A 25,478-nucleotide genomic window follows, 5' to 3' on the forward strand; every position below is an offset into this window, starting at 1 on the left:
TTGTCAAAGTTTCGAGAACATACCTTCACTGAGGAGTCAAGCAGTATATTGCTCCCTCCTACGTACATCTCACAAAGAGACCATGAGGATAAAACCAGAGAGATTAGAGCCCACACAGAGGCATACCGACAACCTTTCTTTCCACGAACAATAGGAGACTGGAATAGAAGGGAGAACCGATAGAGGTACTCAAAGTACCCTCCACCACACACTGTCAGGTGGTTTGCGGAGTATGGATGTAGATGTAGATGTCGATGTTATCCAGTGACAGTCGAAATACAATTGAATTAATGTATGTGGTTGGTTGGATGGCACCTGTGGAAGCTATGACCTTACACTGCGTTTACCGTAGCACTGACAAAGACTGCCAGACGCCGTCGCCTGATAATGTCGGCCGACAGCTTGGTTACAGTGCGTCCTATCTCCTTTGTCAGTTTCTGGCAGGGTCAAGGAGGTTAGCTTAATTGGGTTAGGTAATATTAGAATCTATTCTAAACTGCCGTAAGAGAAGTTAGTATACCCTTTTAGAGATTCCCAATCAACTCAAGATTTATTGTTGCAACAGTGTATGTGGAGTACATGAAATGATTACACTTACAGGTCACTAAAACAAGCAGTTCTGAGGTACGAGGTATCGACCTATGCTGAAATACCCATACTAGTACGGCCTGCAGCAATGTAGGCACTGACTCTGGCATGCAGTCGACTGTACAGATGGTGAATACTGTTCTGGGATACGTTATACCCACTGCTCGATGTGTTCATGTAAGAGCTGTCAGATGAAGGACTGCACGAGTCACTTATTGTCGCACCATATCCCAAACGTGCTCAATTGGAGAAAAGTCTGGAGATTGTGCTGGCCAGGGAAGGCGCTGCACATCCTGCAGAGCACGTTGAGGTTCATAGGTAGTATGTGGGCGAGCATTATCCTGTTCGACCAACACATGACCTCCCTGTAGCAATAACAATGAAAGTACAGGTCTAACAACATTCTGCGTGTACCGGGTGCTGGTGAAACGAGAGTTGTAGTTTATCTCACACCAGACCAAAAGGGCTGGGGTGGGGCCAGAGTGTCTTCGACGAAAGCACCCTACTAAACAGCGCTCACCACATCTACATAGTGCACACAAATGACCGTCACTTGCGTGCAGGCAGAATCTCTGCTTTCACTGCTGAAGACCACCGCGTGCCATTCCATCTTACAGGTGATCCCCTGATGCCACCAGTCAAGCCGTGCACGTCGATGATGTGGCGTGAGTGGAAGACAGGCTAGAGGTGTGCGTCCTGTCCCACTGCTAATAACCGGTTCTCTTATCTGTGGTGTGGTAGCTGTACAACCCCAGGCTGCTGCCCTAACGATACGACGATCCTGGCGCACGTCTGCGCTGCGCCAATGTCCATGGCTTCGTCTACGTGTGTGAGGATGGTCACGTGACCACTGATACCAGCATCCTTGCACAACTGACGCAGTACGTCCAACTTGTGTGGACAAAATGGTTCAAATGACTCTGAGCACTATGGGACTTAACTTCTGAGGTCATCAGTCCCCTAGAACTTAGAACTACTTAAAACCTAACTAACCTAAGGACATCACACACACCCATGCCCGAGGCAGGATTCGAACCTGCGACCGTAGCAGCAGCAGCGCGGTTCCGGACTGAAGCACCTAGAACCGCTCGGCCACACCGGCCGGCCTGAAAGGACACTCCTGCCAGTTAGAAGTCCACAGTTTGTCCCCTTTCGGACTGGCTCAGTTGGCTGTAGTGCGTCTCTGTGGCATGGCTGCCTGCTTGGTTCACACGTTTGCATCGCAATGAGCTTTCTGTCTGTGTGTATTCACTATTGCAGGGTGGACACAGGTAGCTATGCCACTACGCTCTGGGTTAGCGGACGACGCTGAAACCATTTTCAGCACAGTCCCCTAGGTGGCACAGGCCGTCATTGGATCAAACTCGACGTCGTCCTTTTTCCCATCAGTGTATACTGTATATGAAGTAGGTTAGTCTAGTATATGTGGGAAGTAGGTTAGATTTTAATCTCCAAGTGCAGGATGGATACCACAACCCCTCTGTGCTTCGACACGAGTGCTGCAGTGTGGCATTTGCTATTAAAAAGATGCTAAACGCATGTCAATGAGCCATATCTGTTTCGAAACGAGCATGGTGAGTACTGTACATTCTGTCTTCAGATGCAGTAATTATAGGAGAAGTTTTACGAATATATGAGATGAAAGGAAACACGCCATGCCATACAAGCTAAATACGCTCCAACTTTGTGACTACACTTTCCTTCTGCCACTGCCAGTTAGCGTCAGAAGGGACCGCCAATTCTGAAGCCAATATGCCGCATTTGATGTTTTCCATATTTATACCCGTATACATTTAGTTTCAATCATACACAGGGTTAAGGATCTCCCAAAAACTCGTCGTTCCGACAACAGTTTGTTATGCTACAGAGGTAGGAAATGCGACATCACTGTATCAAGGTTTTGCCAATGAGGCTATGAGCACCTAATGGTTAATTTCTGTGGTGATTTTCCTACTGTATGACTCATGGATAAAATTTGTTTGATTGGCGACTCCATGGGCTACTGTGTGCACAACGACCATATATGTTAAATTAAAATGAAGGTCAGCGTTGTCCGTAATATTGATGTTTTATTGATAGCAATAACTTTGATATCAATAAAACATCAATATTACGACCAACGCTGACCTTCCTTTTAATTTAAAATTTGTTTGTTAATAAGCAAGTACTATTGAACTAATGAAAAGTACACTTTTGGTTTCGTAGCAGCTCACTTAATTCAAAAAATGTTCAAAATTAATGCAATACTGGTAGTATATTCAGATAATTACACTCCCATACTGGAAGCTTCAATGCTCTTTAAACACTTGCTCAGTCGATTTGAGAAAGGAAATTCTAGGCTTCTTGTTGCACTATTATTTCAAATTGAGAGTAGCTCTAAGTAAAGAAAATGAACTACATTACAATGTCTTTCAGCGCAATTGCTCGAAGCATATATCCGAAATTCGGTGTAAAATTTAATATTTCGTAGTGTTTGGAGTCCGAGAGTGAAAATATTAGCTTTTAAATTACTCTTTAGGGCATCGTAAATAGCATCCGATATATCACACAAAACCATAGAAATTCTACTTTTCGGAAAGTGCTACAGGGCCAAATATCGGAAAGATGTAACAGCCAGACGCCGAAGATCCCAGCGTCACTTCTAGTTTCACTCGAGCCAGAGCTGCATCTTTTATGTCAGTGTCGAAATTTTTAATGCAGCTCAAACCACGCCTGTACAAGTACTCCCAGTCAGCTTTCGTCATTCGAAAATGTTTCACGAATGTGTCTTCGGCTATACACATTCGAGATCATATGCAGTGACGTTGAGATTATAAACACTCTTTTTGCTTAATTTATTGAAGTTGCAGAGACATAAATCAATCATTATATGACTGTGGCTAGCATAAACTCTTACTACAAAAGAAGGGAGGCGTGGATAGCTGGTCCAACAAACTAACATAATAAGTACCCAGAGATGTGGGAAATAACACGGTTGTGTTCCTTAATAAATAAAGAGATCGATCCAGAAATGAAAACACAGACTAAATATTGTACCGTTTTCTGTTCAAAACAGGTATGGCTACTGCATCATCATAATTCGTGCAAATTCTTATCAGAAATTTTAATTGTGAATTTAAAGTAAGGTCTGTCGGCATTACTGCACACACAAAAAACATTTTGCATCACCCCAACTCCCAGAACTCCTGAAGATAGACGTTGGCTGTGGATATTGTATCACAGACACAGTCCCTTTGACTGTTCAGCATGTCACTAAACGCGCCCAAAGATGTAAACAACCATGGATGAGCAGCGCCTGTTAGACGGAGGGGGTCTGACAGCCGATCAGTTCCAGTCATTCCACCAGCGAGGAGGTACACGGCTCGTGTTGTCTGTAGTTCAACCATGCCTAGACGGTCAATACCGCCGTTCGATCGCGTCCGCATTGTTACTTTGTGCTAGGAAGGGCTCTCAACAAAGGAAGTGTCCAGGCGTCTCGGAGTGAACCAAAGCAATGTTCTTCGGACATTGAGGAGATACAGAGAGACAGGAACTGTCGATGACATGCCTCGCTCAGGCCGCCCAAGGGCTACTACTGCAGTGGATGACCGCTACCTACGGAATATGGCTCGGAGGAACCCTGACAGCAATGCCACCATGTTGAATAATGCTTTTCGTGAAGCTACAGGACGTCTTATTATGATTCGAACTGTGTGCAATAGGCAGCATGATGCGCAACTTCACGCCCGACGTCCATAGCGAGGTCCACCGTTGCAACCACGAAACTATGCAGCGCGGCACAGATGGGCCCAAGAACATGCCGAATGGAACGCTCAGGATTGGCATCACATTCTCTTCACCGATGAGTGTCGCATATGCTTTCAACCAGACAAACGTCGGAGACGTGTTTGGAGGCAACCCAGTCAGGGTGAACGCTTTAGACACACTGTCCAGCAAGTGCAGCAAGGTGGAGGTTCCCTCCTGTTTTGGGATGGCATAATGGGGGGGCCGATGTACGCCGCTGGGGGTCAAGAAAGCCGCCGTAATGGCTGTACGATACGTGAATGCCATCCCCCGACCGAAAGTGCAACCGTATCGGCAGCATATTGGCGAGGCATTTGTCTTCATGGACGACAATTCGCACCCCATTGTACACATCTTGTGAATGACTTGCTTCAGGATAACAACATCGCTCGACTAGAGTGGCGAGCATGTTCTCCAGACATGAACCCTATCGAACATGCCTGAGATAGATTGAAAAAGACTGTTTATGGACGACGTGACCCACCAACCACTCTGAAGGATCTACACCGAATCGCTGTTGAGGAGTGGGACAATCTGGACCAACAGTGCCTTGATGAACTTATGGTTAGTATGCCACGACGAATACAGGTATGCATTAACGCAAGAGGACGTGCTACTGGGTATTAGAGGTACCGGTGTGTACAGCAATCTGGACCACCACCTCTGAAGGTCTCGCTGTATGGTGCTGCAAAACCTTTTTTGATGTGTGTAGAAAGATGGTTACCGCAACAATAAACGCGTTTGGCCAGTCTACCTCTGACGTAAGGTGAACACACAGGACGTCTAATTCCCAATGTGGAGGTGCCTATAAGTGGATGAACATAGGAAGAGTGATAATTCATATGGAGGACTGCCAATGTACGTTCCCCTACCTGGTTGCTCTGTGAATTCTGCAGAGTAGGAGTCGCCATCTTGCATTGACAGAGATGAATTATTAATAACGCCGCAACGTGGGTAGTGATGTTTTCATGTGCAGCAGAATGTTTGACTCTCTGGGCTTGCCAAAACTTGCTAAGCATGCACATCAGTCTGTATCGTGAGGTAGACAGGGACTAACGCCACAGACTACTCGCTCTTCTACTAGCAGTCCATCTTGTTTGTCCCATGCAGGACGGCTCACCTACACCGAAATAATGGCGCCACCTTCCCACAACCACCCTCCATGGTACCATTGCATCTGCACCCGGTCGGCAGCCACTGTGCGCGGGAGAAGGAAAGCCTTTAAGAAGTTGCCTCCAACTCACTAGCCGCCATCTTTGGATTTCAATTAATGAATTAACAGATAATGCCATCAAGCTGTGATTTTGGATACAGTGACTCCTGAACCTGGGGATGTTGTTGATAGCTCCCCTTGGTCACTCCAACAACGTTAAACATGAGAATTTCGGGCATAAAGTTTCCTTGAATCGAAACTTTATTAGCATATCAAAATTTAAATTGTATTAATATTTCCATTTAATTGTTAATTAAGTGGTACTATTACGGCCTTACCGGTTCGCGTCAGATCATCGAAGTTCAGCACTGTCGGCCTGGGCTAGCACTTGGATGGGTGACCATCCGGCCCGCCAAGTGCTGTTGGCAAGGGGCATGCGCTCATCCCTTATGAGGCAACCTGATGAGGTACTTGATTGAGAAGTAGCGGTTCCGGTCCCGTAAACTCACATATGACTGGGAGAGCGGTGTGCTGACCACATGCACGTCCATATCTGCATCCAGTCACGCCTGTGGGCTGAGGATGACACGGCGGCCGGTCGGTACCGTTGGGCCTTTAGGCCTGTTTGGGCGGAGTTTAGTTTTTATGCGGTACTAATATTTAAGGGAAACCTCTCGATATTTAAGTTGCTATATGATGTAGGTTGATTGTTATCTTGGGCAAAACTTTACGAGGGACTGTCCGCACTGTAACCTCAAGCTGTAACTTATCCGCATAAAGTAATTATGGGAAGTTATGACGGCGAAACAACTCACTTGCATAGACAATGACGTAACGAAGTTTTCGTTTTGATCGCAGGAGAGGTATTGAGTATTTAACGTTATAGTAACTCTAACATACCAGGTGGAAGAGTACAGTGAAAAATACACATACAAATCCGTAATAAACGATTTAACACTGAGTTTTCACTTACTCATTTTGTCGCACCTTTGAGTTTCTGTTACTGATGTATACACTGCAGAACTCAGCAGGCAATTAACGTAATGGAAAACGAAACGATCATCTTCTAGGCTCACATACACTTGATTCCACGCAGCAAATCAAGGAGTCACATCAATAAAGATTTCACATTTACCTTGGTTGGCTTCGTCAACTCACTTGACTCCTTGCACCATACCCTAGATCTTGGGTTACGCTACAGCTCAATCTGTTGCCAGAACTTAATATTCACTTCCACATTTGTTGGCTTCGCCAACTCACAACCAAACTGTCATCTTCCAGCCTAACCCAGACCTGGCGATAGGCTACAGGTCAGTCAGTGACCTCAAACAAGATTTGATTTTCAAATTTGTTTGCTTCGTCACCTCACGACCAGACTGTTGTCTTCCAAGATGTGCTGCAGATCAATCTGTCACCTCAACCCAGATTTCACTTCCGCGTTTGTTGGCTGCGATAGCACACAACCATATTGTCACATTCCAGCCCAACTTATACCTAGCGAGGTAGTGGCTAGCACACTGGACTCGCATTCGGGAGGACGACGGTTCAATCCCGCGTCCGGCCATCCTGATTTAGGTTTTCCGTGATTTCCCTAAATCACTCCAGGTAAATGCCGGGATGGTTCCTTTGAAAGGGCAAGGCCGATTTCCTTCCCCGTCCTTCCGTGAAGCGATGAGACCTATGACCTCGCTGTCTGGTCTCCTCCCCGAAACAACCCAACCCCCCCTAACTTATAACTTTGGCAACACTACAAACCAGCCTGTCACCACAACATAGATTCCGCCTTAGAGGGAAATCAAATTCAACACAGACAGTGCGAAAAAATCGGCGTAAATACTTATCTAGTAAAGAGCTATTCATTAGTTACCACATACTATCCTGTCGTTGGTTGGCTCCAACTCGACGCAGATACGCATTATTACTAAACTTTGCTGCATTTCACGAACGAACACAGTGCGTGGATGGCCCTTCGTAAATTTTAGCTGCCATCTTCTTCTGTGGAATACTTTTGTTAATTAGTTAAAGTAAAGTTCTCGTCAACCCCAAAGTTGATTTGAAAGCGATAGTAATAGTGACCACAGTGCTTTAGTACGAATGGTCGATTCGGAGGTGCTACGTCTTTGCTTCCCTCTAACCTTTCAACTGCCCTACCCAGGCCTGTAGTAGATTGACCTACTGTCTAACGGGCACCCCGAACCTATGGTGTAGAAAGGATGCTTTTGTTGTTGTCTTCAGTCTGAAGACTGGTTTGATGCCGCTCTCTAAGCTAGTCTGCTCTGTGCAAGACTCTTCATCTCTGCATAACAGCTGCAACGTACATCTTTCTGGGTCCCCTTACTGTAATCACAGTTTGGTCTCCCTCAAGAACTGCTTTCACACACTTTACTCCCGCACCAAACTGACGATTCCTTGATCCCTCAGGGTTTGCCCTATTAATGTATTTTTTCCTCAGTTTAGTTTAGTACCTTCACAGTAGTGATCCAACCACCTAATTTCAGCACTCTTCTGTTGCACAACATTTCAAAAGATTCTTTTCCCTTCTTGTCTGAAGTACTTATCATACGTGTTTCAGTACTACTTTCAGTATCTCATTTCCTAATACAATTCTCACAACATTGCCTAACTTAATTCGACTACAGTTCATTACCCTTGTCCTACTTTTGTTGGTGTTCATCTTGTAGTAACCAAAACCAACTGCGGGAACGCCTCGGGCTGCGGATCGGAGCCGCCAGGCGGGGAAAGCCGCCGGCGGTGGAGCACGCACCACCGGGTAAACACAGGCCGAGTTGGACGACAGACCAACGACAACTGACAACAACCGACCACGACCGACGATGAGCGACACAACGAGGAAGCGATAAACAATGGAGGCTTGTGGAAACCGGAACACCAAACACCAAACGTAAATCCACTCGGAACCAGAGCCACGCAAATGTCAACAACGAGCAACGACCAGAACGCACTACCGCCGAGATAGAAACGAAATCCAGAGCGAGTACCAGACTGACTGGACTAAGGTTTTTTTGTTCTTTATTGTGATTTCATTCCCCTGCCCCATAGGGGCGGGGGAGGGCCGTCAGCGGCACAATCCGCCGCTCTTCAGCCGAGTGACACGACAACTAAAACAAGAATAAAATGATACATACATAAGGAGATGAAAAGGGGAACATAAAACAGAGTAAGGGGAGAAAATGGAGGTAAAAATACAGTGACATGTAGACGTTCATGGGGGACAGTTAAAAAAGTCACCAGAAAGTTAAAAAACACAGTTGGCGATTCTTAAAACACAGAGAAGACACTGAATGCGCATGCACAGGTTAAAAGTTGGCCACAGTATTAAAAACACTCCGAAACAACACACTTAAAACCCACTTGGAGCACACACGACGAAGAATAAAACTGCCAGGTGGGACTTGCCGAGAGAAAGGTCAGAGAGGATGGAAAAGGAGGGGAGAGCATGGGGCAGCTGGGGAAGCGGCGGGATGAACAGAGGAGGGGCAACCGTGGGTTCACGAAGAGGCAGGAGACACGTGGGGTGGGAGATGGACTAGGGCAGAGCGGGTCCCTATATACGAAACCGGAGGGAGCGGCTATCGGCCGCTGTCTGCACGTGGCTTAGCGGTGGCGCCCTCGCTGCGCGAGAGCCGCTGCGCGGAATAGCCGCCGCGGAGGCGGAGGCGGAGCCCTCTATGGGCTGACCACGTCCATTTGTTCTGGCGCATGTTCGACTTCCGCGGCGGGAGGTACCAGACATCTTACAGTCATTTTCAGAACACAATCCATTTCATTCAAATGATGCTCCAAGTCGTTTGCTGCCGCTGGCAGAATTACAGTGTCAGTGGCAAAACGCAAACTTTTCATTTATCCTCTGTGAAATTTAAATCACTCCTTCCTCAATTACTGTTTCCCTCTGATGTCCTTCAACCGTTACAACTGCAGTTTGGCTTCTGCAGAAGTTGTCAGTAATAATCGTATCCCTGTATACTGAGACGGCCAAAGTCATGGGATAGCTGTATGCACGTACACAGATGGTGCTACTATCGCGTACACGAAGTATAAAAAGACAGTGCATTGGCGGAGCTGTCATTTGTACTCAGGCGATTCATGCGAAAAGGTTTCCGACGTTATTATGATGGCATGACGGGAATTAAAAGAGTTAGAACGCCGAATGGTAGTTGGAGCTAGACGCATGGGACATTCCATTTCGGAAATCGTTGGGGAATTAAATATTCCGAGATCCACATTGTCAAGAGCGTCACGAGAATACCACACTTTGGGCATTGCCTGTCACCACAATCAACACAATGGCGGACAGCCTTCACCAGACGACAGCGAGCAGCGGTGTTTACATAGAGTTGTCAGTGCTAACAGACAAGTAACTTCTTCTTCTTAGCGTGCCTGTCAGCTTCGGACGTTGGCGATTATCACGGCTATTGTCATTATCAGTTGCAATGCGGAACAGTTCTTCAGAGCTAATATTAAACCAAGATCTAAGGTATGTAACTCCACCTCATAGTGGAGTGTGGGACTACGGTTGTTCAATGTTCAATAAAAGTAATACCAATCGCCGTTATATAGGTTTATTTCTAGGCAACCAGTTTCAACGTTACACTACGTCATCTTCAGGCCTAAACCGCTCCAGTCCAGTATCCTTCGTGTTACAAATATAGCAGTGCCTTTAACTGGTCTCGTAACAGCTGTTACGGGCATACGTGCTCGCTGGACAACAATCAGCAACGACAGTAGCTATAACGAGACCTTTTGAAGGCATTGCTATATTTGTAACACGAAGGTTACTGGATTGGAGCAGTTTAGGCCTGAAGATGACGTAGTGCAACGATGAAACTGGTTGCCTAGAAATAAACCTACATAACGGCGATTGGTACTATTTTTATTGAAGATCTAAGGTTCTCGAGCCAGGAAATTCTTCTTCGTTCCAGAGGTCTCTTTCCCTCGATTTTTCCTTGTACGATACGTAGTGAAAGAACTGGAAGCGAGGTGTAGCAAAGCTAATGCAGTGACCCCTGAGCTACGATCTACTCTCTTCTGCAAGAAGGAAGTCAGTACCAAGACTAAGTTATCTGTGCACCTTTCTATCTTTCGACCAACTTTGTTGTATGGGAGCGAAAGCTGGGTGGATTCAGGTTACCTTATCAACAAGGTTGAGGTTACGGATATGAAAGTAGCTAGGGTGATTGCAGGTACTAGTAGATGGGGACAATGGCAGGAGGGTGTCCACAATGAGGAAATCAAAGGAAAACTGGGAATGAACTCTATAGATGTAGCAGTCAGGGCGAACAGGCTTAGATGGTGGGGTCATGTTACACGCATGGGAGAAGCAAGGTTACCCAAGAGACTCATGGGTTCAGCAGTAGAGGGTAGGAGGAGTCGGGGCAGACCAAGGAGAAGGTACCTGGATTCAGTTAAGAATGATTTTGAAGTAATAGCCTTAACATCAGAAGAGGCACCAATGTTAGCAGTGAATAGGGGATCATGGAGGAATTTTATAAGGGGGGCTATGCTCTAGACTGAACGCTGAAAGGCATAATCAGTCTTATATTATGATGATGATGATGATGATGGTGATGATGATGATGATGATGATGACGATACGTTGAAACAGCTCATATCTTTTCTGATTCATCATGAAGTGGCCAAGGTATTGTGGTTTGTGGCACTTGATGACGTTGATCAGCTCTGGGCTTTTGTTAACTCGACGTAGAACCTCGACGTTTGTCACTTTTTGAGTCCATGAAATTCTCAACATACTTCTGTATAACCAGAGTTCAAAGGCTTGGACTCTCGCAGTCGTTGCCTGTGTAAGGGTCCATGTTTCCACATTGTATAAGAGAACAGAGAACACATAGCAACTAAGTAGCCGCATTTTTGTGTTCATGGTAATATCGTGACTCTTTAAGGCTGAGTTCATCGCGCTGAAAACACTCCACGCCTTCCCGATACGACACTTTATCTATTGCGAGTTGTCCCACGCTTCGTTAATGATGGTGTCCAGATATGGGTACTGTGAAACTCGCTCTATGCTTGTGCCATTCATGTACAGATTCACACCTCGAATGTTCTTCCTGTTGATGATCATAAATTTTGCTTTGTTTGCGTTGATGTCCAAGCTGTGTTTCTTACTTGTCTCAGAAATTTTGTTTATGAGCTTCTGCAGCCCTACCATTGTATCCGCAAACACCACGGTGTCATCTGCGTAACGAAAATTGTTGAGTGTGACCCCATTCACTGAGATTCCTTCTTCCACGTCAACTAAGGCTTCTTTGAATATGTGTTCTGAATACGGGTTAAAGAGTATCGGTGATATTATACAGTCCTGCCTGACGCCACGTCGTATTCTCACTTGTTCTGATTGGACTTGATCTATTCTCATGACTGCAGATCGATTCCAGCATAAATTGGATATTATTCTTAGATCTTTCCCATCAATTCCTGTTTTCTTTAGTACTTCTATCATTTGTTCATGCTTCACACGATCAAATGCCTTCTGATAATCTATGAGGCAAGCAAATACATCACAATTGATGTCCCTACATCTTTGGAACAATACTTGTACACAAAATACTGCTTCTCTTGCGCCAACTGCATGTAGAAACTCGAACTGATTGGGCGCTATTTGATCTTCACAAATCTTGTATAACCACTTGTGGATCACTTTAAGAAACAGTTTTAGCAGTTGGGTCATTAAACTGATGGTATGGTAGTCCCCATATACTTTGGCTTTCGGTTTCTTAGGTAGAGCAATGAACCCTGATGTAAGCCATTTTGGAGGGATTTTGCCCAATGAGTAAATGTGGTTAAATACACTCCTGGAAATGGAAAAAAGAACACATTGACACCGGTGTGTCAGACCCACCATACTTGCTCCTGACACTGCGAGAGGGCTGTACAAGCAATGATCACACGCACGGCACAGCGGACGGACACACCAGGAACCGCGGTGTTGGCCGTCGAATGGCGCTAGCTGCGCAGCATTTGTGCACCGCCGCCGTCAGTGTCAGCCAGTTTGCCGTGGCATACGGAGCTCCATCGCAGTCTTTAACACTGGTAGCATGCTGCGACAGCGTGGACGTGAACCGTATGTGCAGTTGGCGGACTTTGAGCGAGGGCGTATAGTGGGCATGCGGGAGGCGGGGTGGACGTACCGCCGAATTGCTCAACACGTGGGGCGTGAGGTCTCCACAGTACATCGATGTTGTCGCCAGTGGTCGGCGGAAGGTGCACGTGCCCGTCGACCTGGGACCGGACCGCAGCGACGCACGGATGCACGCCAAGACCGTAGGATCCTACGCAGTGCCGTAGGGGACCGCACCGCCACTTCCCAGCGAATTAGGGACACTGTTGCTCCTGGGGTATCGGCGAGGACCATTCGCAACCGTCTCCATGAAGCTGGGCTACGGTCCCGCACACCGTTAGGCCGTCTTCCGCTCACGCCCCAACATCGTGCAGCCCGCCTCCAGTGGTGTTGCGACAGGCGTGAATGGAGGGACGAATGGAGACGTGTCGTCTTCAGCGATGAGAGTCGCTTCTGCCTTGGTGTCAATGATGGTCGTAAGCGTGTTTGGCGCCGTGCAGGTGAGCGCCACAATCAGGACTGCATACGACCGAGGCACACAGGGCCAACACCCGGCATCATGGTGTGGGGAGCGATCTCCTACACTGGCCGTACACCACTGGTGATCGTCGAGGGGACACTGAATAGTGCACGGTACATCCAAACCGTCATCGAACCCATCGTTCTACCATTCCTAGACTGGCAAGGGAACTTGCTGTTCCAACAGGACAATGCACGTCCGCATGTATCCCGTGCCACCCAACGTGCTCTAGAAGGTGTAAGTCAACTACCCTGGCCAGCAAGATCTCCGGATCTGTCCCCCATTGAGCATGTTTGGGACTGGATGAAGCGTCGTCTCACGCGGTCTGCACGTCCAGCACGAACGCTGGTCCAACTGAGGCGCCAGGTGGAAATGGCATGGCAAGCCGTTCCACAGGACTACATCCAGCATCTCTACGATCGTCTCCATGGGAGAATAGCAGCCTGCATTGCTGCGAAAGGTGGATATACACTGTACTAGTGCCGACATTGTGCATGCTCTGTTGCCTGTGTCTATGTGCCTGTGGCTCTGTCAGTGTGATCATGTGATGTATCTGACCCCAGGAATGTGTCAATAAAGTTTCCCCTTCCTGGGACAATGAACTCACGGTGTTCTTATTTCAATTTCCAGGAGTGTATTTCTGTGATCATTTTCACATTTTCTTTATTGAGTAGTCTGAGGAATTCTGCTTGTATGCCATCTGGCCCACCTGCATTCCCTTCCTTCATTTGATGTATGGCCGCTTCCACTTCACTTACTAGGACAGCAACGCTGCGTGAAATAACCACAGAAATCAATGTGCGACGTATGACTAACGTATCCGTTAGGATAGTGCGGCGAAATTTGGCGTTAATGGGCTATGGCAGCAGAAAGCCGATGCGAGTGCCTTTGCTAACAGCTCGAGATCGCCTGCAGCGACTGTCCTGGGCTCGTGACCACATCAGTTGTACCCTAGACTGGAAAACCAAGGTATGGCGATTTCAGTTGGTGAGAACTGATGGTAGGGTTCGAACCCACGAAGCCATGAACCCAAGTTGTCAACGAGGCATTGTCCAAGCTGATGGTGGCTCTATAATGGTGGGGGCTCAGTTTACATGGATTATTGACTGGGTTCTCTGGTCCAGCTTGACCGATCATTGTTTGGAAATGGTTATGTTCGGTTACTTTGAGACCATTAGCAGTCACTCATGGACTCCATGTTCCCTAAGAGCGTTGGAATTTTTATGGATGACAATGCACCTTGTCATCTGCCACAGTTGTTCGTGATTGCTTTGTAGAACGTTCGGGACAATGCGAGTGGATGATGTGGCCCTCAAGATAGTCCAACATGAATCCCATCAAACAGTTGTGGTACGTAATGGACATGTCAGTTTGTGCATAAGATACTCCACAAGAGGCACTTCGGCAATTATGGACGTCTATAGCGGCAACACGGCTCAATTTTTCTGCAGGGGACTTCCAACGACTTATTTCCACGCCATGTCGACTTGCTGCACTACACTGGGGAAAAGAAGATCCGATATGATATTAGGAGGTATCCCATGACTTTTGTCGCCTCAGTGTATTTTATGCTAAGGTCTAAACTGCAAAGCGGTAGTCCAGTCGACATTGAAGGAAAGCTTTCTCTAAATCTACAAATACTACGTGTAAAGGCCAAAGAAACTAGCATACCTGCCTAATATCAAGCAGGGCCCCCGCGATCACACAGAAGTGTCGCAACATGATGTGGCATGGACTCGACCAATGTCTGCAGTACTGCTGGAGGGAACTGACACCATGAATCCTGCAGGCCTGTCCATAATTCCGTAAGAGTACGAGGGGGTGGAGATCTCTTCTGAGCAGCACGTTGCAAGGCATCCCAGATATGCTCAACAATGTTCATGTCCAGGGAGTTTGGTGGCCAGTGGAAGTGTTTAAACTCAGAAGAGTGCTCCTCTGAAGCCACTCTGTAGCAATTCTGGACGTATGAGGTGTCGCATTGTTCTCCTGGAATTGCTGAAGTTCGTCGGAATGCACAGAGGACATGAATGGATGCAGGTGGTCAGACAGCATACTTACGTGTCACCTGTCAGAGGTGTACCTATACGTATCACGGGTCCCATATCACTGCAACTGCAGACGCCCCACTCCTTTAGAGAGTGTCCAGCAGCTTGAATAGTCCCCCGCTGACATGCAGGGTCCCTGGGTTCATGAGGTTGTCTTCATGCCCATGCATGTCCATCTGCTTGATGCAATTTGAAACGAGACTTGTCTGACCAGCAACATGTTTCCAGTCATCAGTAGTCCAATGTCGGTGTTGAGGTCCCAGGTGAAGCATAAGGCTTTGTGTCTTGCATTCATCAAGGGTAAACGAGTGGACCTCTGGTTCCAAAAGTCAATATCTATGATGTTTCGTTCAATGGTTTGTACGCCGACACTTGTTGATGGCCCAGAATTGAAATCTGCAGCAATTTGCCGAAGGGTTGCACTTCTGTTATGTTGAACGATTATCTTCAGTCGTCATTGGTTCTGTTGTTACAGGAACTTTTTCCGGCCGCAGTCATGTCAGAGTTTTTATGCCTTACCGGATTCCTGATATTCACAGTACACTCGTGATATGGTCGTATGGGAAAATTCCCACTTCATCGCTACCTCGGAGATGCCTCCAGACTCTTGTTGTCTGATATATAGACGTTGCCGACCGCAGCGCCGTATTCTGCCTGTTTACATATCTCTGTATTTGAATATGCATGCCTATACCAGTTTCTTTGGCACTTCAGTGTATTAAGGTATATTTGCCATTTGGAATGGTATACCATTGTGCTGTCAGAGTTCCTTCAGCACTTCGAGTAGTGACCTGAAGTCATACCTGATGGTTCCTCAGTCCATGATGCCAGCTGACTCTCCAAAAGATTGGAAGATTGAGATCTTTCCTAAGGTCGCTGACAGTAGCCATTTGGGGCAGCGCAGAAGCGTGGTCCATCACTGAACATAATGCGATGCCACTCAGCAGCAGTTCACGTTTCCCAGTCATCTCACCACTCCAGAGGCAGCCATTTGCGTTGTGGTGTTAACAGCAGCCTACACTCTGTGTGGTAACTCCCTACTCAGTGATGTGTGGTGACGCAGAATGTTGCACGGTGTGCGTTACTTGTTCTCAGATGTCTTAGGAACGTGTGGAGGATTTACGAAGTGGATGGTGCAGAGTACGGTGATCCTCCATTTTGTTGGTCAGGTGTGGTCGACTGGAACCTCAATGATGACTCTGCCTCGTCTCACGTTGCCATGCATTCCAGCATCAGGCCGCTGGCCCATCCGAGTGCCCCACAAATCCGATTATTGCATGATCAGACCTGCCAGCCAAATGGAGACCCACAATGAGGCACCTCTGAAACGCTGTCAAGTGCTAATAACGCTGTCTCAAACAAGTACACGGCCTCTCTGTTTCCTTCACAGTGATCTCTCAACACATGGGGCTGTACACGCTCCTTGTAATTTAGTGTTGTTACCACTCCTGGTAACAACACTAAACAAGAAAAACACTGATGCACTCTGGCGGCCATTGTGCCTAACAGAGAGAACTGCAACAGAAACCATATCCATATTCTGAGCGATTCACTTTTTTTTTGTCACACAGTGTAATTCATGTCAATATTTTACAATAACGACTGATTAAACTATGGTTCAGAAGTATTCATAGCTGCCGGCACCTACTTTGTTTGCAATTGCAATTATTACTCTCCTTTCTCAATTCTGAGGGTATTTTTTGCATCATATTTCTTGCACACCTGGTATAATATTTCTGTAATGCCTGGCTAGCCCAAGGATCTCAGCAGATCCATGGAACATCATCTACTGCAGGAGCCTTGTTTCTAGTACTTACATCTTTAATTGCTCTGTGGAATTCTTTTCGCAGTATTATGTCTCACACCTCACGTTCACCTACTTCCTCTTCTCTTTCTATAAGTTTGTTTCTCTTAAGTCCCTCTATGTATTCCTTCCACTTTTTGGATTTCCTTTCTTTATTTGCTACTGGATTGCTATATGTGTCCTTAATATTTATGCAACAGCTTAACTTTTTTCCAAATGTCTCTCTAATTTTAATCTTGCTCAGGCAGTTTGCATTTTATAACAGTCTCATTTTTCAGAAATCCCTATTACCTTTTGCCTGCTTCATTTGCTGTATCTTATATTTTCCCCTCCCGTCAATTGAATTCAGCATCTCATGTGTAAGCCAAAAATTTCTACTAGATCTTGTTTTTCTACCTACGTGATCCTTTGCCATTTTCACTATTTCATCTCTTACATCTGCCCATTGGACTCGTGTTGTGTTCGTTTCCCCTGCTTTAGTCCGACGACGCCAAATACCCCTTTTGAAACTCTCAACTACCTTTGTTTCTTTCAACTAATCTAGGCCATATCTTCTTAATTTCCTACCTTTTTGCAATTTATTCAGTTCTGTTATGCAGTCTGTAGCGAATAAATTATGACCAGAGCCCACCTCTGCCCCTGAAAATATATTCAGTTTATAACCTAGAGTCAAAATCTCTGTCTTAGCACTATACAACCAATCTGAAACCTCCCAATGTCCCTAGGTCTGTTCCACGTACACAACATTCTTTCATGATTCTTAAACCAAGTGTTAGTGATGATTAAATTATGTTCTGCACAAATTTCTTGCAGGTAGATTCCTCTTTATTTCCTTTTCTCTGGCCCATGTCCTCCAAAAATTCTCCTCCTCTTCCTTTTGCTACTATCGAATTCAAGTCATCTGTCACAACTAAATTTTGTCTCCTGTAGCTACCTAAGTAATTCCATTTATCTTGTGATACATTCTTTCAATTTCTGAATCAGCCGTTGAACAAGTTGGCATATAATCTTCTACTATAGTGATGTGTGTGGGCTTCATGTCTATCTTGGATATGATAATGTGTTCATTATGCTGTTCATAGTACGTTACCCAATTACAATAGGATACCTATGGTGAGCCCTGCCCACTTTGCACTTAAATGACCTTGAAGTGTGCAAGTGTCAGTATGGGTTCCCTACATGAAGGGGCAGGGGCATTGACCTTAAATCCATTACGTCTTCAAGATGGCGCTGCCATATCAGTGAGTTCGTCCTTGCACAGTGATGACAACAATCTAGACTCTCTCCCTACGCCCCTCTTAAGCTAATCACAGGCTAATATTAAAATAAAGCAGCCAATCAAAATGCAAGATGGCAGGATAAACCCAGAGTTGCTAGTGGGGACCTAAAAGGCTATCCCCCCCTCCAGTCAATGACAGTTTAGTATTAGAATGAGGCAGCCAGTTAGAATTTGGTTTCAATAAGCAAATAAGTAAAGTAGATTAAAAAATCCAGCAAGTCCAGTTCAGGTTTGTACTCCCACCCCCTCTTCAGCTAGTCTCCATGGAAAAATTAAAATAATGCATAAAAGTGGTGCCAAATTAAAAAATAAGCTGTATAAAATTACAGAAGCTTCATCAGAATATCCAAGATACACATTATATGCATGAAAGTCAAAGATATATGCATACACGTGCAACCCTCTGCATTTCATCAGGGTAATATCATTATAATGCTTAGAAACGGTTTCACGTTGCACTATATCCTGAATTATGTTCGAGAAGATAAAAGACATTTGCATACACCTGCATAGTTGTATTTAACTAGCGTAATATTATTACTATAAAGCATAAAAATGGAAGTGAAAGATGTGTGTCTCTGAATTGCATGCACACCACAGACACACACACACACACACACACACACACACACACACACACACACACACACACAGTGCATAATATACCACCTCTGTGAATACTGTACTCTCTTGTCATTTACATTTCATCTCACGTAAGTGTAGCCACAAAATATTTCCACATCTGCTCATTGTAATTTATTACGGAAGGAATGATAGGACGAGTGGAACAGAATATTATAGATACTAATTTACTATTAAGTATTTATAGTGAACTTTTATGCTGTAACACATTGAAAATGTACGAATTTAACGCACATTTCATTTCATCTTCAGCTCTTTCTAGAACATCATCTATTTCAAGCAGCAGGTGTTTACAGTTTGAGTAAATATTAGAGACAACTCCAATAGACAACCAAGTCTTGACTGCTGTATCTGCCTTCATGAAATCGAAATGGCGCTGAAATGCATTTTATGGCCAACAGTACACAGTGTTAACAATGTATCCTTAACGTAAAAGTCAAACAGTTTGTTATACTGATACAGAAATGATTCAATACAATGAATACTTCCATAGCTATCGCACGCCAACAGCCTTGTCGCGAAAGGAGCTACCCAACTGAGAAGTAGCGGCTCCGGTCACGAAAACTGACACCACCGGGAGAGCGGTGTGCTGACCACATGCCCCTCCGTATCCGCATCCAGTGACGCCTAAGGGCTGAGGATGACACGGCGGCCGGTCGGTTCGGTTGGGCCTTCAAGTCCTGTTCAGACAGTGTTCCTTTGTTTATAGCTAACGGACACTTCAAAAACAACAGTGTCCATAATCTGTAGCCACTCCCTCTGAAGCCGGTGTATTAATTTCACATTGACTTCTGAAAAATCACATAAATCACCAGTAACTTTATATTTTGGAACTAAACACCATAAAAGTCTTCTTTTAGAGATCAAATATTAATGTCTCGTATAGATACAGTATGTGATACCTTGCGAATATAAACTACCATTTTTATATACATAGTAGGCACAAAAAATTACACATCAACATCTTCGACGTCGACTGCGTACATATTATTCATTCTTTCGCAACGTATCATGCACGAGCCACTTCTGTTGGGAAACTCAAATTCAGCAGGACTGATGCTAGAGAATCTTGCTTGCAGATATATTCTTCACTCTTTTACATGAAACAGCATTGCTGCTCCAGGTATGATGTTGACACACCTTGCACTCAGTATCAGACGACGCTGCCACTTCTCTAGCGCCGACAGCCTTACAGTATGTATTGCGCTCCCGCCCTCATCAGATTCTTCTGTAGATTCATGTTATGAATATGTAATGGAAATGAGCGTTTGCCGTCATTGGCCAGGAGGCCCCTTACGGGGCAGGTCCGGCCGCCTCGGTGCAGGTCTTATTACATTCGGCGCCACATTGGGCGACCTGCGAGCCGGATGGGGATGAAATGATGATGAAGACAACACAACACCCAATCCCTCAGTGGAGAAAATCCCCGACCCAGCCGGGAATCGAACCCGGGCCCTATAAGACGGCAGTCCGTCGCGCTGACCATTCAGCTATCGGGGCGGACATCAATATGTAGTATAAGTCGTACAGTGACTACGATGATGATGATGGTGATGTGTCTGACATCACTTTTTAGCGAGTCTTGCAGCTTTTATACCCAAACCTCCCCCCTGAGTCAGCAAATTATGGAGAGGGAATTCACCAAAATTTCGTATCTCGTTTGTGAGTTCTTGCTGAATCAGAGCCTGCATATGCTCATTATTTCCTCACGTGGAAAAGAAGTGTTCAAACAGGCAAAAGTGCAATAATTCGTACCTTGTTGATGCATCATTTTATACTTTCACACTTGCAAGGAGCAAGATATTTAAGGAATTCAAGTTCTGACATATCGAAGAAAACAGATGTTAGATGTGCGTGTTCAGTCTCTCCAACAGGGAACAGATAAGCCAAAATTCCATCTCTCTGGCACAATTTTTTCCGTAAAAACATTTCAAACTCTTTTAATACGTGCATAATAATGCAAATCACCATGCCTCTTAAGACATCACCACACTACATCACCAATTACCCGCAACCTCCTACGATAAAACAGCAGCAACCTGGACCCAAACTCAAGACGTCACCCTGTGGTAAATTTACAGGTGCTGCAGTTACGTGAAGTGCTTCCACTGTTTTTATGTGGCGTATGTTTCAACTGATGGAATGTTCTGCAACTAAGCAGGTAACTCACAACCGTACTTGGTACTTCTTCTATTACTGTTTCTTTGACATGAATATTCGTCGCATTGTATAGTTAGTCCCTGATGCGAAACTTTACTAGAATATTTGGCACACTGCTTTTGGTAAAATAAGCTAAGTCTTATAGGAAAGAGGAATTTAGGTGTCTGGATTTGTACACAGGCCTGAAATGTGTGGAGAAAGTGCATTTAACACTGAATTACGTGTCCAGGTTTCCTTTGCAATAATGTAATACCTTGAACAAATATCATTCGATACTTCGCATTACAATTTATAACCAGAACACTAGCATCTACACTTTGTTATTACCTGGCTTTACTTACTTCATTTCAATAGCTATTATATTTCAGATAGTTTCTGATGCAGCACTTTAAGGATTTTATGTATAAGGAAGATAATCTTGACAAAATGGAATGTGAAATATGCATACAGCTTATCACACAGGCTACTTGATAAGGAAATCTTTCATATAGTTTATTAAAAGGCAGATACCATGATAATTTTTATTTATCATCAAGAAATCACTAACATAGCAGTGATGCATCAGCGGCACAATTACAACCATCAAGGACATGAAACTGGTCAAGTCAACAAATGTACAGTATATTCACACTTGCCTACTCTGAAGGAAACTTAATGTTATTTTTCCTTTTTAATACTAAGTTTGTTCTTATTAGCACCTAATGGAAGCATCTCGCCTGTCTCACTCCTCCAGTTGAGTGCTCTGGTAATTCTCTATTTCTTTCCTTATGGTATCTCTATATTTCTACCAGCTACATAATAAATTCTCCATCGTTCACGCAACTCACGTCAATAACGACAGAATTAGGAAAGATAGCAGGCGAAAGCGTTCTGTTCTTCTTGGGACGGGAAATTCAAACAACCAGCGGAACACCGCCGAACAAAAACAAAAATGTAGCACGCTCGCACGCCTACCGAAAGAATTCTCGTTCACTGCTATTCACTCTCCCAGACGTTTTAGAATCCACACTGTGAGTAGCACTCGCCATCTGAAATAGTGTGTGTGATGTGTCAGTGTCGAATTTCTTGTCATTTGTTTATAATAAAAAGGAATGGTGAGTTTTCGAAATTGTCTTGGCTTGGTTTGCCACAATTATTTTTAAAATTTAATGCACAGTGCCACCTCTCGAGTATGGAGACCGTGATGGCACAGAGACGTGCGGTCCGCTTATCTTCTCCCTGATGCTCGAGAAAGGCGATGCAACAGCTGGACTTGCCTGTAGGAACATACGTGGAAACTGGTGGGAGCCCAGAGTTTCACACAAGATAAGAATGTGGATGCACAGGCTCTGATTGAGCAGGAATTCTCTCATGAGCTAAGAAATCTCCGGTGACTCAGCAGGGAGGTTCGCCACTACTCAGAAGCATTCGGAGGTATTAGGCTGGGAGGCTGAGGTTGCATAACGTCGTTGCAGATTCCTTCTCCACTCATTAACTAATTAAATGCTTCAGTTCTATGGTCAATATATAATGCATGTAAATGTGTACCACTGTGCATCCTACTGCGAACTGTTAACGACGTTCTACATCTACATATATACTCCGATAGCCATTAAGCGGTGTGTCGCGGAGGGCACAATTCGCGCCAAAGTCATATTTCCCCCCTCCTCTGTTCCACTCGCTGATCGCGCGAGGGAAAAACGACTGTCTGAACGCCTCAGTACGATCTCTAATTTCCCTTATCTTTGAATGATGATCATTACGCGATTTGAAAGTTCGTAGTAATAATATATGCTCTACATCCTGGGTGAAGATTGAATTTCGGAACTTAGTGAGCAGCCCCTTCTTTTCAGCGCACCGTCTGTCTGCAAGTGTGTCCCACTTCAAACTTTTATCAGATTTGTAACGCTCTCGCGATGGCTAAACGTACCAGTCACGAATCTTGCCGCTCTTCTTTGGACCTTCTCACTCTCTTGAATCAGACCCAACTGGTAAGGGTCCCACAGAGACGACAATACTCTAAGACTGGACGAACTAACGTATTGTAAGCTATTTCCTTCGCTGAAGGACTGCATCGCTTCAGGATTCTACCAATAAACCGCAATCTAGAGTGATACTACGTTCCTGTAGACTACAGCATCATCGGCAAACAGTCTAACGCTGTTGTCATTACCATCAATCAGATCGTTTATGTAAATCGTAAAAAAGCAGAGGACCTATTACGCTGCCCTGGAGCACACCTGAAGTTACTCTTGTTTCTGTTGAAGGTATCCACTTCAGGATGACATACTGCTCCCTGTCTGTTAGAAAACTTTCTATCCAACCACATATGTCATTCGATAGACCATAAGCGCGCACTTTTTGTAGCAAGCGACAGTGCGGAACTGAGTCGAACGCCTTTCGAAAGTCGAGAAATATGGCATCAATCTGGGAGCCGGTATCTAGAGCCTGTTGTATATCATGCACAAAGAGGGCCAGCTGTGTCTCGCATGACCGCTGTTTCCTAAAACCGTGCTGGTTTCTGCATATGAGCTTCTCAGAGTCTAGAAAGGTCATTATGTCTGAACACAAAATATGCTCCATGATTCTACAACAAATCGATGTCAGTGAAATTGGCTGGTAATTATGTGCATCCGATTTTCTACCCTTTTTATAGATTGCTATGACCTGGGCCTTCTTCCAGTCCCGTGGAACTTTCCACCGTTCCAGTGATCTCTGATAGATGACGGATAACAATGGTACTATATTTGTAGCATAGTCAACATAAAATCTTACGGAGATACCGTCTGGGCCAGATGCCTTTCCGGCGTCTAAGGATCTTCACTGTTTTACAATCCCAGATACACTAAACACTATGTCAGCCATCCTTTCGTTTGTTCGATAATTGAAAGGGGGAATGGTGCTGCAGTCCTCTATCATAAATGAGTTTTTGAAAGCTAGGTTTAGAATTTCAGCCTTCTGTTTATCATCATCAGTTACATTAGCTGTACTGTCAGCAAGAGAAGGTATTGAATTATTTGTAGCGTTCATAGATTTTACGAACGACCAAAATTTTTTGGGGTTATTTTTAGAATCTGCAGATAAAATATTCCTTTCAAATTCGTTAAAAGAAACTCTCATTGTCCTTCTGACAGCTGCTTTCATTTCGCATAATTTCTGTTTGTCAGTGGGGCACTGACTACGTCTAAAACGACTGTGCAAAATTCTCTGCTTTCTCAGCAACTTCCTAATATGTTTGTTGTACCAAGGTGGATCCTTTTCCTCCCCTATACTTTTGCTAGGCACATACTTCTCTAGCACATGGTGGACAATACCTTTAAATTCCGGCCAAAGGTGCTCAATATCTTTGTGTCCTGTGGTGAATTCTTGGAGCTGACTATGGAGATATTCATTAATGAACAAGAAAATCCTATGCTGTTTTTTTTTTTTTTTTTTTTTTTTTTTGCAACCTCCACTGACATAGAAGCCACAACGACATTATGGTGACTAACATCTTCTTCTAGATTAACTTCCTCAAAAAGATCAGGTCTGTCTGCTGCCAAGATATCTAATATGTTCCCATCTCGAGTTGGTTTTCTAACCAATTGCTCAAGGTTGTACGTTGAGAGCACTCCTAGGACAGCTTCACACGAATCTTTGCTTCTGCCCCCTGTGATAAACGTGTAAATTTCCCAGTCAATGGATGCTAAATTAAAGTCTCTACCTATAACTAATGGATAATTTGGGTATTTACTTCCTATTTATTAAGATGTTCGTGATTTTTCATCTGGATGATGGGAAATTTGCCACAAGCACTTGGGTCTTGCCACAGCCACCACACTGATGAGCCACACACACCAGGTTCCCATCAAACCTCAGAGTGGCTGCGTGCTCTGACCAAAACCACTTACCTTGGAGCTCTTTTTCACTCTGCCATGTCACAAAGAACCAACAAAGAGCAGCTCATAATGTCGCGGGATCATTTAGAAAGTGTGGAAGCATTACGGAAATACTTGGCAAACTCCCACAGCAGTCGCTACAAGAGAGGTTGAAATTCTGAGAATGTATATCCGAAGAAGAATTGGCAATATATTGCTTCCTCCCACCTCTCTCTCTCTCTCTCTCTCTGTCTCTCTCTCTCTTTCTCTCTCTCTCTCTCTCTCCCTCTCTCTCTCTTTCCATACACCATTCCCATTCGCGAGTAGAAAAGAGAAGAGGGGAAATGATAGTGGTGCTGTACCATGATCACCCTCCACAAGACTCCTTAAGGTGGCTCGCCGATCATTAATGATCCCCATCGCTCATCTCCTGTGAATAGGGACTGACTTAGCAGTATTCTGTTGGTATCAAAAACCATTTGCTACAGATGGTACGTGGAACTGCGAAGTAACAGCTAGGTTTTTTCTTCTTCTTTATTGGATTTCAGTTCCCCCCCCCCCCCCAGAGAGGGGGG

The 25,478-nt window shown here is 44.9% G+C and overlaps 1 protein-coding gene across 1 annotated transcript in view; it reads left to right on the forward strand.

Moving 5' to 3' along the window:
- LOC124795569 overlaps window positions 1-25,478 on the forward strand; it is a 286,431-nt gene that overhangs the window by 202,747 nt on the left and 58,206 nt on the right. The gene's annotated exons all lie outside the window — the stretch shown is intronic.

The sequence above is a fragment of the Schistocerca piceifrons genome, chromosome 4 (genome assembly GCF_021461385.2).
Source record: "Schistocerca piceifrons isolate TAMUIC-IGC-003096 chromosome 4, iqSchPice1.1, whole genome shotgun sequence".
In the NCBI taxonomy this organism is placed as follows: Eukaryota; Metazoa; Arthropoda; class Insecta; order Orthoptera; family Acrididae; genus Schistocerca; species Schistocerca piceifrons.